The sequence below is a fragment of the Bos grunniens genome, chromosome 11 (assembly GCF_055505025.1).
Source record: "Bos grunniens cultivar Pamir isolate PY7600 chromosome 11, Bosgru_T2T1.0, whole genome shotgun sequence".
NCBI lineage: Eukaryota > Metazoa > Chordata > Mammalia > Artiodactyla > Bovidae > Bos > Bos grunniens.
In genome coordinates this window covers 45,892,986-45,908,660 of record NC_141175.1, presented here as the reverse complement: position 1 = coordinate 45,908,660, position 15,675 = coordinate 45,892,986, and the positions used below count along the sequence as shown (strand labels likewise).

At 36.8% G+C, this 15,675-nt stretch overlaps 1 protein-coding gene across 19 annotated transcripts in view; it reads right to left on the bottom strand.

Moving 5' to 3' along the window:
* WDPCP (WD repeat containing planar cell polarity effector) overlaps positions 1-15,675 on the bottom strand; it is a 516,387-nt gene that overhangs the window by 289,039 nt on the left and 211,673 nt on the right. The gene's annotated exons all lie outside the window — the stretch shown is intronic.

Here is a 15,675-nt window from a genome sequence, read left to right as displayed (position 1 = left end):
AGACATAATACAGGCTTTGTTAGTCCTTACTTCACCTTTACTTTTGACCTCAATGCACTTACAATCATCAAGATTCAGATGCATGTTCAACTAATGAGACACAGTTACTAATTACTGAAACGGCAGAGTAATCAATTTCACAGTATAACAGAAGGGCTCAAGCCTGCTTGCAACAGCAGGGCACTGAGAAAGCTACTGAGAAATTATAAAATGTTCACAGGACCTCAGAGAAGCAAAGGATTTCACCAGTTAAATGATGATGATAGCAGCATATAATATTATGGACCTACCTTTGACAAGCATTCTTCTAAAATTTTACACATATTAACTCAAATATGTAACTCTTTGAAGTAGTATCACTATTACTCCTATAATGAGGAAACTAAGACATAGAAAAGACATATAGCCAGCAGGTAGTAGAGGTGGGCTTTGAATCTAAACAGACAGGTTTTCAGACCCGTGCCGGCAACCACAGGACACTTACTGTACTGGGGTATACAGAATTGATGCTTTTGAACCGTGGTGTTGGAGAAGACTCTTGAGAGTCCCTTGGACTGCAAGGAGATCCAACCAGTCCATCCTAAAGGAGGTCAGTCCTGGGTGTTCATTGGAAGGACTGATGCTGAAGCTGAAACTCCAATACTTTGGCCACCACATGCGAAGAGTTGACTCACTGGAAAAGACTCTGATGCTGGGAGAGATTGGGGGCAGGAAGAGAAGGGGACGACAGAGGATGAGATGGCCAGATGGCATCACTGACTCGATGGATGTGAGTTTGAGTGAACTCCAGGAGTTGGTGATGGACAGGGAGGCCTGGCGTGCTGTGGTTCATGGGGTCGCAAAGAGTCGGACACGACTGAGCGACTGAACTGAACTGAACTGAGGGAGTGTATACACAGTAGTTTGAGTAAAACAACGGTGTTAGATCAAGATGCATGGTAGAAAATCATAGAAAAATGAAGTTGAAAAGAGTAGCAAAAAACAGGCTATAATAAATAGTAAATTTTGGATTGATCTGAATTCACTTTCTTCCTTGTACTTAAGTGCCTTAAAAGTTTAGAGATGAAACAAAAGACCCTTCAACCTCCAGATATGGTATTCTAACCAGAAGATGGCTGTGACGTATATAGATATGGGGTAAGAGAGCTAGTGGGCTCATTACCATGAAAGATTCTCTAGCAGGCAATAGAGAAAAAGGGATATTAAAACTAACCTGTATTCTTCAATTCAACTATTATCTTTCTGAGTTGTCACCTGGGAGTGACTAGTGAGCCTGCCATTATTCAAAATATTTCCAAAGCTGTGTTCTTTGAAATTGCTTTCAGTCAGTTTCATGAGACTTATTCAGAATTATTACTTTATAGTTGTACTTTTTTAAAACTAAAATACTTACTGTATTAGAATATGTAAACCGCACCTTTGTCATTCAGATAGGTGAGGCCTGGAATATTGGTTTGAAGAATCAATTAATGGGACTTCCTGGCAGTCCAACAGTTAAGAATCTGAGTTCCCAATATAAGGGACATGGGTTCAATCTCTGGTCAAGGAACTAAAAGATTCTGCATGCCTCATGGCACTGCCTAAGAATCAATTAATAAATTAAATAAATTTCATATTTATTAAACTTAATATGTGGACTCTAGACTCTTAACTACCTGGCTTCTTTTTCTAACCTCTCACACTCACGTACAAATGTGCTCAGTGCTCAGTCAAGTCCGACTCTTTGCGATCCTATGGACCGTAGCATGCCAGGCTCCTCTGTCCATGGAATTTTCCAGACAAGAATACTGGAGTGGGTTGCCATTTCCTACTCCAGGGACTCTTCCTGACCCAGGGATCAAACTCAAGTCTCCTGCGTCTCCTGAATTGCAGGTGGATTCTTTTACCGCTGAGACACTAGGGAAATTCTCTAACTTCTCAGTTTACTCACTAATTTGCATAAATTACTTAACTTCTCTAAGTTTCCCCAAACACAAAATGGGTATAATAAAGTACCTATCACAGAACTATTTTGAGGGTAACTTTATTTAGTTATCTTAATATTGCTGCGTAGTATTTGCTGCTGTTACTCAAATGTCTAGCACCATGTAAATTTATATGGAAAAAACAAAGAAGTATTAAACATGATCTTAAAGGTCCATATAGTTAAAGCTATGGTTTTTTCAGTACTCAGGTAGAGATGTGAGAGTTGGACCATGAAGAAAGCTGAGTACCGAAGAACTGATGTTTTTAAACTGATGTTGGAGAAGACTCTTGAGAGTCCCTTGGACTGCAAGGAGATCAGACCAGTTAATCGTAAAGGAAATCAGTCCTGAATATTCACTGGAAGGACTGATGCTAAAGCTGAAGCTCCAACACTTTGGCCCTGATGCTGGGAAAGATTGACAGCAGGAGGAGAAGGGGACGACAAAGGATGAGATGGCTGGATGGCATCACCAACTCGAGTTTGAGCAAGTTCCAGGAGTTGGTGAAGGACAGGGAAGCCTGGCATGCTGCAGTCCATGGGGTTGCAAAGAGTCGGAAAGGATTGAGCGACTGAACTGAACTACCTTACATAGGAAGAAATGAATGAACAACTTAGTACAAGAGGGATTTTGTAATGGAAAAGTACCTATATGTGGACAAGCTTCTACACCAGAGGAAGTATTGAATTAGGCCATGCAAATGGATTAATATTTCACTAGGAAGAGGGAAGAAAAGATATGATGAAACAGGCACATACTTTTTTTTGACACTGAGCACTAAATTCATAACTTGTAGAGTATACTAGAAAATAAAAACACTCTTCAATTTAGTGTTTATTTAGATACTAATAATGAGAATTTATGAATTCTAACAAAGGCTGAAGTTTAGCTGTTAGTAGCTACGTAATAAGGTTTCATCATGCAAATTAGAGATAAAATTTTAGCCAAAAACAGAAGGCCACACTTTTACTTACATAGCAAAAGAAGACTACACTTGTAAGTCTACTTTTCAGTTTAAGTCAATCAGTAACAAAGATTTGGTCAAAACATTCCCCTGAGACTTCCCTTGCGGTCCAGTGGTTAAGAGTCTGCATGCCAAAGGAGAGGACATGGTTCAATCCCCAGGTCTGAGAGGATCCCACTTGCCACGGAGTGGCTGGACCCACCCGCATCACAACTCCTGACCCCTGCACCTAGTTGTGATCGGCAAAAAAGAAGCCACCGTAGAGAGGAGACTACACACCCCAACAAAGACTAGGTAGCTGCAACTGGAGAAGCCTGAGTGGCAACAAAGACCCAGACAAGCCAGAAATAAATAAGAAACATTCCGCAGATGACAGAAATGAAGAGTCAATCACAGCTTCTTTTTAATCCATACTGGCTATTATTTATAAGAGGTAGAGAAGCTTTTAACTTGAAAACCCATAGTTCCAACTGTGTGCTGCTGCTAAGTCGCTTCAGTCATGTCCGACTCTGTGCGATCCCATAGATAGCAGCCCACCAGGCTCCGCCGTCCCTGGGATTCTCCAGGCAAGAACACTGGAATGGGTTGCCATTTCCTTCTCCAATGCATCAAAGTGAAAAGTGAAAGCGCAGTTGTGTCCGACTCTTTGTGACCCCATGGACTGCAGCCCACCAGGCTCCTCCGTCCATGGGACTTTTCCAGGCAAGAGTACCAGAGTGGGTGGTCCACTGCGTATCTTTACTAAATTTGAAAATCCTAAACTACTCGGAAATTATGGAGGAGAATAAGCAAAACAATGTCTATAGACAGCATAAAATGTCAAGTACAAAGCTCTGACTCTTTGCATTTGGACGTAAGGGGAAATTCCGAGACTAGCACAGTGTAAAGTCTATGATCTGGACTTGAACACAGGATTCATTTGTAGTTTCATTGGAGGTGGGAGGACTGAGAAAAATGTACAAGTTGTTTCTAAAAATGCTCCGATGTATAAACAATATTGCTCCAGTTTCCCACAAAAAAAGAATAGGACAAAGCGGGGAGAGACATTCTACTTAGAACCGCTTTATGGCCCCTGGAATATTTGGTTTAAGGGTCGTGAAGTGGCCACAGGGGTTGGTGCCCAGTAGAACATAAGCAGGTCTGGCAGCCCTTTGGCATTACTGTACTCAGAGTGGTGATATCCAGACAAAGCAGGATCCACACCCAGCAAAAGTAGACACAGTGGCAGCAATAATGTGTTGATGGAGCAGGTGTGGCAGGTGAGGTGAGAAGAAAATGGCTAAGGTGGCTAGTGTTCACTAGTAAATGACTGGACTTATTTATAAATACATGTGACAACTCTTGCAGGTTCCCCAAAATATGTGTAATTAGGGTGGAGGCTTTGCAGGGTCATACATTAGAGGGGAGGCAAAAGATAGTCAAATGCAGCTTATTCATCCTTATTTTCCTCTGAACTTCAAATATCTGCTAATAAGCCCATATAAAATTAAAAAGAATACAGTAAATTTTTTAATATTTGTAAAAATCCATAATTACTAGATAGACATGGTGGGAGGGGACCAAATCAACAACCTGTCTAGTCCTCAACATGTCTTGCCGTCTTCAAACTGTGCAGGTTTTTTCAAAGACTCAGACCTTTAAAGGTCTAGCATCTTACTCAAGAATGCCACCAGTTAAAAAGAATGCTGTAATTTCCATGTTTGAAAAATCTGCCTGAAGGAAGCAGTCAAGACTGAGCTCGTATCATTCAAATGGTGTATTAGTGCATAAACAGTTGTTTTTGAAGGAGGAAAGAAAAGAATTTCCCAAGAACTCTGGTTTCTGCATTCTGAGAGGGGATGTGGCCAAGGCTTTAAAAGGCAGTGAAACAGAAAGTGCCTAACAAAGTGGAGAAATATTGCCCTACTCAGTGCCCCTGTGCATTTCTCTAGGGATAAAACCCAATACTCAGGACTTAGAAACCTAAAGTAGTTATACAGGGAAAAATGAATAAAACAATGAATGTCTAAAAATACAGCAAATTTTCTTAATGTTGACTGGGAAAAAGAATTATCCAAGTGAAAAGAATAGCAGAAGGAAAAAGCTAAACAAGAAAAAATGTCTAATAATTTAATTTTCATTTATTTTTAAATATCATTTTGTTTAATTTTATAAGGCAGTTGATGACAGTCTCAGATGTCTCAGAAGGCCATTCTGAATTCAAACGTCCAGTCTTCATGACAGAATAAGAAGCGTGATTTCAACTGAACTTGATCTAAATCTCAACTGTTCTCTTGTAAGGGGGAGAATCTATGACAGCCAAATGTTGAGGATAAAAAAACGAGAGGATCTTAGAGAACCTTTCTCACTTTCTAGTTACATCTTCAAAAGGTTTAAAGCCTTCTTTCCAAAACAGATCACAGTATAATAAATACTTATTTGTCTTAAGATTGGGAGTGCATGCTAAGTTACCTGAGTAGTGTCCAACTCTTTGCGACTCTATGGACTGCCTCTAAGTGAATCTTCCCTGGTTTCTTAGGTCAGCTATTTGACTACTTTAGAAAGGAAAGGAAGCCTGAAGGTAAATAAAACCCTAATGTAAAACACGATGGAAAAGAAAAATAAACTAAGAGAAGACACAGCTGCAATTTAACAAAGACAGATGATACCATGGGCTAACAAGACATTTAAAATGAAATGTATGTTAGCAAAATACCTTAAAGAGCCTAAGGAAATCTTTCTTGGGCATAAAGTTAGAACATGTTATTTACTATCAATAGACTTTCTGAGGATTATCTAGTCACCAAAATGTACAAAATTAAAGACAACTAAATAGCACAAGTTTAAAATAAACCACTAGTTGACTTAGGTATTATAGTCATCATTAAGTAATTTCAAAATTATCTAAAATATAGTGTATTCCCCCATAATCTCTTGCCTATTGCCATCTACACAGAATTATATTAATTATCTATTAACCATACACATAAACATATCTAATAATGTCACATTAGCAAAAATAAAGATATTTGAAATATTCAACACTGAACCAAACAATTATACAATAATAAAGTTTATGTTAAAGAGCAGAGGAGTCTCAAAGAGACTCAAACTTAGATTGAATTTATTCTAACAAAAGACTGGCGTATTGGGAACACTGGGTCATCTGTACCTCAGAGAGTCCTATGATATCTAGTTATTAATTAAATATCACAAAAGCTTTGAGCACCTTAGGTGTCTGACATTTTACTATGAGTCACAGATACAAGGATTTATAAAGCAGGGTTTCTACTATCAAATAGCTAAAATCTAGCATAGCAAATAAAATAATCACAGAAACAGTAATATGAAGTTTGTAATTAATGCAAATTTAACAACATAAACAAAGAGCTATGGGCATTCAGTAGATGTTCTAGTTGGATAATAAAGAAACTTTCTTATAAAGTAGGAAGACATTTGAAGATCATTAGACTTTGATAAAGACAGAGAAAAAAATGAAACAATATACAAAAACATAAATTAGATAAAAGATGCAAGGCATATTTAAGGAGTAGTCAGCAACTAGTTTGATGCACAAATAGAAGAGATAAATGAGTTCCATACTAAGTAAGTTTTTAAATGCCAAACTTAGGAATTAGGACTTTATATTTTGGTAAGTTTCTACTGCAGAATAATGAATAGTTTCTCATCTGGTAAGGTAATTTAGAAAGGAGAATCAACAGATCAGAACTGTTGTAAGATTAACTTTGTGAATGGGAATATTGGAGGGATTTTTTTATACAACTGATCTATATAAAAATAAACAGACAACACCAATATTTAGCAATAAGGGCTTGTTGGGATGCTGGCAGTTGGAATGTAAATAAAGCAACAGATTCAAGTGATCGTTTGAAGAAGGTATCAAAGGTGTAGGGGAACTGATGAATCGTGGAAGTAAGGAAAAAGGAGGAATCTAGAGTGACTACCATGATACGGGGATCTGCTTACTGCACAGACATGACCCTTGCCTTGAACATGACTCTACTGAGCAGACACGCCTCCATCATCATGTGCTGGTAAAAGAGTACCAGTGCATTCTGTTCACAATGACTGAATCAACTAGTTCAACCAACAACCTCCATTTTCCTAGCTACTGACCTGGCCATAGGCCTAAGCCACTGAATGAGAGCCCAGAAGAAAAACAAAGTCGAGGATAGGTATTTTGGTAATTCTCCAACACAGAGACAATGGGAAACACAGATTAAGGCGATATAGAGCCAGAAGGGCATGGAGGAGAAAATGGTGTGTATGTGTTGAAGTGGTTGTATAGTGATCAAACCTGTTGCTTCTGAATTTTAATACAGAGATGACCTCATTATGGTTTCATGAGAAGTAGTTTTATCAAGGACACAAAGATTAAGTCTTCTAAAGAAGGTGTGGTTCTACTGCTCTAAATGCTGGGCTCTGAGCCCAAAATGCCTCAATTCTAATCCGGCTATAACAAACTTATCCCAAATCATTCAACCTCTCTGCCTCAATTTCTCCACCTACAAAAACAGAGATAATGATACTGACCTACATTTCTAAGAACACTGTAAAGATTAATTAATTCTGTACAATGCTTTGAAGATGAAAAGCACTGAACATTATTAGTGGGTATTGCATAACTAATTGCTTGTAACACTGAAAAGTTCATCCTAAAATTTTACTCAAACAGTAGTTATCAAATAAATGCCCTAGCTCCCTTAGTAACATTTATCTCCAAATGTTACTAAATTATTATTTTAAATGTATCTCGTTTTTTTTTCCATTATATCATGTTATCTCATAGTATATAAAGATGTAGATCACTCCAGACATCTAGAACACCTTTTCAACCTAAACAATCAGGACATTTATCTGAAAACTAGCATCTACTGAGAATAGTCAATAAATGCTAAAAGGTAATAAATACTTCAAGTTACAAAATTTTAATTTAATAAATAACACTAAGCAATTAAATGGCAGAAGCAACATGCAAAAGCACAAAGCAGTATGTTGAAAATACTGTCTATCATGTCCTTATTTTTATAAGTTATAGAACCTAAAAGCATACAAAAACTATCTTTGTACGAAAAATGAAGATTGAAACTTTTAAATCCATTAGACACTCTGTGCGGTCTTTTGTGTCTTCATGGGTTTTAAAATTATAATAATAATGCACGCTTATTGTTTTAAAAAATGGAAATACAAAAGTATTTGACGTTAAAATGAATTCCCTTCCCAGAGGCCCTCCCCACTCTGAAGGGAGCCATTACACAACATGGCCTTCCAGACTGTGAAGTACTTAACAGCACGTTCATATACATACTGACTTGTTTTGTATTTTAGTAAATCAGTATTTTACTCAACATACAATTTGCTTTTTTTTCACTGAACACGACAGCATGGATATCCTCTGTTAGCGTATAAAGATTTATCTCTTTTTTTTAAAAGGTGCCAGATATTCCACTGTATACTGATCATAATTTACTTAATGAACATGACTGCTCATTTCAGGACTATTTTCATCTTACAAATAAAAATACTATTAAAGTAAATATGCACACCTTACATTTTAATAGGTACTGACAAACTGGCCTCCAAAATGACGGTACCAATTTACATGTCCACCAGTAACATGACTGTCCTTTCCCCCATGTCCTTCCTCAATATGCTATGAGACATTAACAAAGTTTTTAATTTTTGCCAATCTGGAAGGTGAAAAATGAAAAGGTGAAAAAACCTGCAGTTTTAAGTTTCATTTTTCCTTTCATTAAAGAGTTCAAACAGCATGTCATGTATTTTTTAACATTGTTTCTTCTATAAACTACCATTTTCCCAACTTTGCCCATCTTTCTACTGAGTTCTCCATCTCATTCTTTGTGCATTAATATTAATCCTTTGTTACATACATTAGACATGTTTCTTTTTAAAATTTATCTTTATACATTAAAATAAGAGAACACAGAATTCACATTTTTTAAAAATCAGGCATGACATCACAGAAAACTCTTTGAACTCAATTTAGCTATTGCTGTGCAGAGTGCCAAGGCCAGGAAAGTTCTTCATAGCTGCTAACAACTGGTCAGGTGATGCTATTTCTAAATGAAGCCAAAAGCAATAGGTTCCTGTTTTAAGAGAAGTTGTGCACCATACTCTCTTAAAGCGGTTAGAAGAAATTCTATACCTAGAAAGAATAATAGGAGTCTCTTCATCTTCCCAAAATAAATCATGGCAAAAATCTTTATAAATCTCATGTTATACTTAAATTTGGAAAATATTTCTCCAGAGCACTGTTCAAACCGTTTAATTCACTTAGGTAAATAGATCACATCAATTTAACATTTTCTTTATTGTAAGCAGTTTTGACATTTGGACAGTTCACCAATGGCTTCTTCATTGTGGCCTGCTTCCTCCTCTTCTACTACTCTTTACATGCAACAAATTAAATTTCACTAATATTTAAAGATCAGTATTGACCTTTGCATAGCCATTTTCTAGGTTCCTGTTAATACAAACATCTTGTTTGCTGATGCTCTTTTCAAATATTTTATTGCACACAATTTTCCATTATTCCAAAGAGACTTGTGTCTAGTTGAAGTGCATTTTTTCCATGATCCTGCAAATAATCACAATGGCTTATATCAGGCGTTTTAGGGGGAAAAAAGTATGCTTGCTTAAGCAAGTAATAACAGCAACCATAAAATAATCTTTGCTCACCACCATCTCCAACACATGTACCCACCCTTCTGATCTTTAAAAATATGGACTTAATTCTTTTTAGGATGTATCTCAACCACAACAATAGAGAGACAGGGAATATAGAAATGCTGGCAATGTGACCATGATAAGTAATTCTAGATTGTAATTCCATAAATATAGTTTTATGCTACACTTGAATAGATAGAAAAAAAATGCAACTTTGAAGAGAAAATAAACTGAATTTCAAGAATTCCTAAAGAGATGAGTTAAAGACAAAAGAACACTGAAATGCTCTTATCTAAACCAATGCTAACTGTCGAAATAATTTGTCAGTTTAGAGTTACTATTTTAAAAAGCATTTAAATCAAAGATTATTGCAAAGTGAGCAAGAATGAAAAAAGAGATCTTTTCTCTTCAAATAGGAAAGACAGTGAAAAAATCCTGAAGTTGCCCGCAGCTATACCACCTCAACCTTGTCAGATTTCACTTGTCAACACTTTGATGACAGATTGCCACCTCCTCCTCTAAAAAACAAATCCTACTAACTGATGAAAGAGATGGCTTCTTATGAAAAGTGGAATATTATCCATGCAATTTGATAGTTGTACACTTTAAAATCTTTTTTCCCCAAAGAGACTTGAAAAACATTTTTCTGTGACTTTTATCAAAACTTAGAAGCTAGAGAACCAATGTGAGGAAGTAAAGGGTGATTTAAAATACCTACTAAATTGGTAGTTCATATTCACTATTTAATTCTCACAATAACTCCCTGAAATTATATACTAAAGTGTGTGTGTTTGTTACTTAAGTATTTCTCTGAGCAGGGAATAGCAGTTTTTCCAAGGACTCCATTTATGCACTCCCGTCCCCCATCAACTCTGATGGACTCTAAATTTACAGCTATGGAAACTGATGCATAGAGTGGTAAAATTATTTACACAAGTTCAGTCAGCTTGCTAGGGAACAGGACGAGAATTCCCATTCATGATATCTGCATGGTGCTCATTCAACTTTACTTTCTCTGTCTAACACTGTGCTACAGCCTTTTAGTTAAGCTTCTGCTTAAGAATCTGAGACAGGTGTCACTTTAGGCTTGTATCCATGGCAAAAGGTATACATAGATGGAACCTATTTTCTGGCCAAATATACTTTATTTTGCTAAAGAAAGCCCTTGAGGGAAACTATTCGAATGACTAAGTATTATTTTTCATTGGTGTATCAGTAGTTTGTAAATAAACTGATGTATCTAAAACATGATTATAATCAGTATTTCTTAGGCACTAACAAGTATTCATACTATTTGCTTAGCAAGCTTCGTAGAAAACATAAAAATAAGCTCCAACATGACATATTAATGCCTTGAAAACTGTTAAATAAATTAACTTCTTTTTAAGTTACTGTATCAGAGAAGCTTTATTTCTATGTTGACTTCCCTCATTTGGTAGTGGCTCTCACTAAGTTCTTGGGTCCTTACTCTATGACAAGTTTTTAAAAAAATATAAAGAAGCCCTAAATGCTCACAGTTTTTAAGAATTTTGTGGTGAATCTTTTTATATTGTGATCAGATCCTCCTTCACACTCTTTCTTCCCTGATTGGTTATTTTCACCTTTATAAACGGTTAATCACAACATTATTACTAAGTATACTTTTAGTATTTTTGTTTAACTGGTTGAATGAAGAACCAAAGCAGTTCACTCAGGAAAGAACAGTCTTTTCCTACTGAAATGAAGGCCTATGAATAACTACCAAGGTCCCCAGAGAAGGGATCAATTTCTCCTTAGGATTTAAAATTAATAATCCTTTAATACAGTAGGAAATTATCACCTGATATTTAAAAATCAGTAGAGTAAAAATAAAACAAAGAAGATTCAAAATTATGATCATGTTTTGCCGTAAAACCCAAATACTGCATTAATGAATAATTTGCTGTTTTTAAAGGGCATATTTTATATAAAAAGTTACTGAGAAGTAAATGGGATAATTATTTGAAAATATGTGGAAAACAATAATTATTCAATTATTCAATGTCAGTTGCCTTTTGCTAAATAGTCAGTATCCATAAATTCTATTTTCAATAATATCTAAGGAAAATTATTTTAGAATTTAGCATTCTGTTTCAGCTTCTAATTATTTTCAGTTTGGTTCAACCCACATTTGTGAAACATCTACTAAGTGGCAACCAAGGGGCCAGGCACTGTGCTAGGCATTCAGAATAAAATAAAATCAAAAACAAGTCCTCGCACTTGAGGAGGGAACAGCTTAGTAAGGGATGGGATGATGGGAAGATAAAAAACAGTGAATACAATTATTGATACATCAGAGTATGGCAAATAAAATGGAACCATGTCAAAGGAAGAGAGTACAGAAAAAAAAGAAAATTGTTAATTATAGCATCTAATGTATTCTCAATCACAAAAAAAGAACCTGAGACCTCTTCAGAGAAAATGAATAACTAGCATATAACCCAATGGAAACAGTGACAGACTTTATTTTCTTGGACTACAAAATCACTGCAGATGGTGACTGCAGCCATGAATTAAAAGACACTTGCTCCTTGGAAGAAAATCTATGACCAACCTAGACAGCATATTAAAAAGCAGAGACATTACTTTGCCAACAAAGGTCCATCTAGTCAGAGCTATAGTTTTTCCAGTAGTCATGTATGGATGTGAGAGTTGGACTATAAAGAAAACTGAGCACTGAAGAATTGGTGCTTTTGAACTATGGTGTTGGAGAAGACTCTTGAGAGTCCCTTGGACTGCAATGAGATCCAACCAGTCTATCCTAAAGGAAATCAGTCCTGAATATTCACTGGAAGGACTGATGTTAAAGCTGAAACTCCAATACTTTGGCCACCTGAGGTGAAGAGCTGACTCACTGGAAAAAACTCTGATGCCGGGAAAGATTGAAGGCAGGAAGAGAAGGGGACAACAGAGGATGAGATGGTTGGATGGCATCACCTACTCAATGGACACGAGTTTGGGTAATCTCCGGGAGCTGGTGATGGACAGGGAGGCCTGGCACGCTGCAGTCCATGGGGTCACAAAGAGTCGCACACGACTGAGCGACTGAACTGAACCCAGTCACATGAATATACTGTATTTTCTTAATTCCAGCATCACCATAATTCACATTTGATGGTTACTGAAATGGTATGTATCTTGTAATCATTGTGTATATTTAATATAGTGCAGCTTTGGTAGTTCTCTATTATAACATTCTTGCTGGGAGGAGAGATCAAAATGGCAGAACAGGAGGACACGGAACTCACCTCCCATCACAAACACATTAAAAAAAAAACACATCTGTGTGTGAAGTAATACTCACTGGAAACCAGAGATAGGAAGAAAGACTTCTGTACAACCAAGGCTATAAGAAAGAGTCGCACAGAATCAGGAAGGAGGGGAAAAAGAAAGATCAGGTTGGGACCTGTGACCCTGGGAGGAAACACAGAAGAGGGTGGAATACAATGGCAGAGATCCTCCTGAGGAGTGAACGGTTTGAGTCACATATTGAGCACTCCAGCTATGGATGTGACAACCAGGAAGATGAATTCTTTTGGCTGGAAGTTGGAGGGCTGGTGGGACTAACTAGGATCTGCTAGTAAAGAGTGTGAACACACTTGCTTACTCCCAAAACAATGTGGGGAAAAAAAAACAGATTAAAACCACATGAGATTCTGGCCAGCTTCCCATAACCACTCCACTGTGCACCGCCCTGCCTAAGTCCAATGCCCACTCCATCCTGTGTGCTTGGCTACACAGCTCCACATTGCGGAATGAGGGCTGCCACAACAAAGAAGAGTGATCAGTTGTGCAGGATGGTACCAGCTCAGACTCTGCAACATTTGAACTGGGTAAGAGCAGCAGAGCAGCCGCTAACCGGCTTTCAGAGACATCAGAAGTAGCCCCAGACTCCAGCTGCAGCCAAAGCTGTCATAACACATGACCAGACCTACACTGAGCACTCATAACTATTTTGCTTGCTCTGAGATGCAGCTCCACACTAGGGAGAGGGTACTGGTGCTGGAAGCAGGGAGAGCACACTCCCCACTCTCAGGGCTCCTACTCCAGCAACTTGGGACCTGACCCTGTCCCCAGTAGGGTGGTGTTGGCCAGTAAACAGAGAAGAAGCCTCAGGTCACACCTAGCTCAGGCTCTAACACTTTCATCCCTAGTACCATCTCCTTCAAGGTGCTATCAGTCAGTACACCCTGGGGAAAGATAAAACTTGTGCACACATCAAACCTAGCTCTCTCACCATAGCCACTGGGCATACACAGATTATTTAGGGATGCTCCCACATAATGACATGCCTTCAAGACCTCAATTAAGTAACTGCTTCACCTAAATTCAGAGAGATAAAGAAAATTAAGCAAAATAAGAAGACAGAGGAACTAGTTTAACTGAAAGAACAAGAGAAAGCACATGAAAAAAAAATAATGAAAAAGAAATAAACCATCTAACAGATAAAGAATCCAAATCATTAGTTTTAAGAATGCTACCTGAATTAGGGAAAAGAACAGATGAACACAGTGAGAATTTTAATGAGGGAATAGAAACTATTTTTTTTTTTTTGTGCTTTTATTTTTTTATTTATTTATTTATTTTTTTGGTCAACCCTAAGAAATATGCCACATATTTTTGTTTAATTGTACTGGGGAAAATGTTCAGGTAAGACAAAGTGCCTAAGTGAACATATCTCTATCAATTTATTTTTAATTAAGTGAATTAATCTTCACTCTTTTAATAAGAAAATGTTGCCAAATATTCAAATGATTATCAAAATATCTACAGCATTTTAATAAATAGACCTGTTCAAATTAGTCACTGTGATTTTACTTGTCACACAAAATCTTTGTCTTCATGTGTTTTAAAATAAATTTTCCTGAAAAACCCAAAATATTATTGATAGAATTTTAAAAAGCTAGGCATATACACTAAAGTTTGCATTGCTTTTCCCAAACACACACACAAATAATTTTTTATTTTTATTTACTACCTTTTTTTTTTTTCGACAGCTTTAATTTTTCAGCACTTTATTTTTTTTTATTTGATAAATTTAATGCCTTTTATTGCCATACCTCATTTTACTGTGCTTTGCTTTAGTGAACTTTATAGACACATGTTTTTTTTTTTTTTTCCTTGTTAATTTTCTGTTTAGTTGATCTATCCATAAGTGTGAGTGGGGTATTAAAGTCTCCCACTATTATTGTGTTATTGTTAATTTCTCCTTTCATACTTGTTAGGATTTGTCTTACATACTGCGGTGCTCCCATGTTGGGTGGATATATATTTATAATTGTTATATCTTCTTCTTGGATTGATCCTTTGATCATTATGTAGTGACCTTCTTTGTCTCTTTTCACAGCCTTTGTTTTAAAGTCTAATTTATCTGATACGAGTATTGTGACTCCTGCTTTCTTTTGGTCCCAATTTGCATGGAAAATCTTTTTCCAGCCCTTCACTTTCAGTCTGTATGTGTCCCCTGTTTTGAGGTGGGTCTCTTGTAGACAACATATGTAGGGGTCTTGTTTTTGTATCCATTCAGCCAGTCTTTGTCTTTTGGTTGGGGCATTCAACCCATTTACGTTTAAGGTAATTACTAATAAGTATGATCCCGTTGCCATTTACTTTATTGTTTTGGGTTCGAGTTTATACACCATTTTTGTGTTTCCTGTCTAGAGAATATCCTTTAGTATTTGTTGGAGAGCTGGTTTGGTGGTGCAGAATTCTCTCAGCTTTTGCTTGTCTGAAAAGCTTTTGATTTCTCCTTCATACTTGAATGAGATCCTTGCTGGGTACAATAATCTGGGCTGTAGGTTATTTTCTTTCATCATTTTAAGTATGTCTTGCCATTCCCTCCTGGCTTGAAGAGTTTCTATTGAAAGATCAGCTGTTATCCTTATGGGAATTCCCTTGTGTGTTATTTGTTGTTTTTCCCTTGCTGCTTTTAATATTTGTTCTTTGTGTTTGATCTTTGTTAATTTGATTAATATGTGTCTTGGGGTGTTTCTCCTTGGGTTTATCCTGTTTGGGACTCTCTGGGTTTCTTGGACTTGGGTG